The following is a 2,254-nucleotide window of genomic DNA, read 5'->3' as shown; positions in this document are numbered from 1 at the left end:
CACAAAAGAAACTGGAAGTTGCACATGCATAAAATGTAAAATAAGGATTTAACTTTTCTGTTAGCAACGGCAGTCAGCAGACACAATCTCTCATGGTTGGACAGGCTGTATTGATGCAGGAGAGTGTCTGATGTGGTTAAGACAACGTGGCCGAATGTCTTGCCCTCTACTGCCCTTCTGTGGCCAAGACATACAGTTTTGTTGAAATGTACCCTTGTCCTCATTTGTGTACCAGAGATCACAGTTCTTGCTGTGTAATCTTTGAAGTTGTAATTATCTTTACGGACATGAAACCTGCAGGGTTTTGCCATTGCAGGTGTGTTGTCATGTGATTTGAAAGTAAAAGATGACTTAGAAGAGAAAATAGACAGAGGCAGAGTTAAATAAAACTAATGTTCCCATCACTGTTTGCCTCTTTTCAAATAAGAAGATTTGGTTGAATAAAAGAACATGATAAATATGAATCCAAGATGTATGATTGAATGAGAATACTTCTAGCTGATTGCCTAGTCAGCAGCAGCAGACAGTATGAGGGGTTTTCCTTTATCTGTGTGAGGTTTAATCATAAGTCAGAAATCTGACTCCATTCAAGGTTATCTATGCAGAAAGAACAAAAAAAATTATCATCCGCTTCCAAGACTTTCTCCTCACACAGGGATGTTGCCTTGCTTTCAGATAGGTGTGTTGCCAGGAAGAGAGACAAAGTGTTGAATCTCTGAAGTTAAGTGAGTTCAACCTCATATCTGCAGTTTACAGCACAATTTCTTATGTACTAATACAATTACTTCCATGTAGACCAAACAGAGCCACTTAATATTGTATTGATGGCATCATCAGTGGATTAAACCATCCATTGTCAATGCTGTTTTAAAATAATACAAGTGGTCATACAGTAATTACATTTTATGTTTTTGTCAGTCAAGATCCCTGATTTTATAGTGTCTGCAAACTGCAGTGGTTACTGTATTAAACATGAGCCTGAAGTCATTTCATCACACAGAAACATGAATTATATATCACATCAACTGACTTGTTTTGCAGGAGCTATATATCAAAACACAGTCAGCTCCTGTGGGCGTTCCACTCCATCAAATAACAAGGAGAATGTCAAAATGGCACCAGTAGAGAATGCTTGTCAATGCACTTTTGCTGTCAAAGGGGTTGAACTGAGCAAGCCAGCCTATTTAGATTACCAATAGAAAAGAGAAGGAGTATTTACATGCTTAACAGAGTAATCTGAACAGTCCGAGCCTCCTTCACACATTTGTCAGACCAAGACTTTTTACAGGTACAGCACTTTCCGTTTTATCTAAGGATACTCAGAAAGGGGGCTTCATGGAGAAATTAAGAACCAATTTTGTAAGGGGTAATTACGAGATTTAAAAGAAGATCAATACTGTGACAGCTTTACTTCTGGTCTGTTTTACAGAATTACAATCAGTCATCTTTGAGGTGTGAGACAGCATGTCATTTTTTATGATTAATAAAGACATTATTATTTATAGACAGTCAATATCACTGATGAAATCTTCAAAAGAAATGACCTTTTTGCAGCCTGATGTAACTAGCAGAAAATACAAAAAACTTGACACAATGCAGATAATATGTCATGCAAGCCAAACCAGTTGACAAGCCTCCTGCATTTTTGTTGTTGTTGTTATTCTATACCAAAGGTCATGTAAGAAACAGTTATGCCAGACTGGTTCACCAAGGGGTCACCATTTCATAAATAATTCAGCTTGTAGACTAGTATCATCCATATTAAAAGCTTGACTCCTACCTTATTAAACTTTAACCATGGCTTTGTAAAACAAGATGTTGGTCAAGCTCCTTTCAGTGTTCTATAGGCCTCTTTCAAAACGACTGCAAAACAGTCATATAATCAAGGATTTATTTAAATATTTTCAGTTAAAATTGTGTTTGTGAAACATGTTTATGCAAACCTACTTGCAAAACCTTTAAATTGGACTATGTGCAAACCCTTCCATGTGCTTTATTTCTTCAAAAAGTTGCCTTTGTAATTAATTAACAAGAACAAGAAGGTTGCCAGAATTCAGAAATAATCATTTGATTAAAACGTTTGAAAGGCCTGACCTTTATCTTACATTTCTGTCCGTCAACATGTTTTATTTTTTAATCCCTATAATGACGTCTTCTGAACACACAAACAACATGAAAACACAGGTCCTACCGAGATTTGAACTCGGATCGCTGGATTCAGAGTCCAGAGTGCTAACCATTACACCATAGAACC

General features: G+C 36.7%; 1 non-coding gene across 1 annotated transcript; it reads right to left on the bottom strand.

The window, feature by feature from the left end:
- Positions 1-2,182: 2,182 nt before the first annotated feature.
- On the bottom strand, positions 2,183-2,254 carry trnaq-cug (transfer RNA glutamine (anticodon CUG)). The gene has a single exon. It is a non-coding gene; the product is annotated as a tRNA-Gln (tRNA).

The sequence above is a fragment of the Eleginops maclovinus genome, chromosome 2, assembly GCF_036324505.1.
Source record: "Eleginops maclovinus isolate JMC-PN-2008 ecotype Puerto Natales chromosome 2, JC_Emac_rtc_rv5, whole genome shotgun sequence".
NCBI classification, from domain to species: domain Eukaryota; kingdom Metazoa; phylum Chordata; class Actinopteri; order Perciformes; family Eleginopidae; genus Eleginops; species Eleginops maclovinus.
Note: the sequence above shows the minus strand (reverse complement) of the source record. Positions and strands in the feature narration are given on the sequence as shown.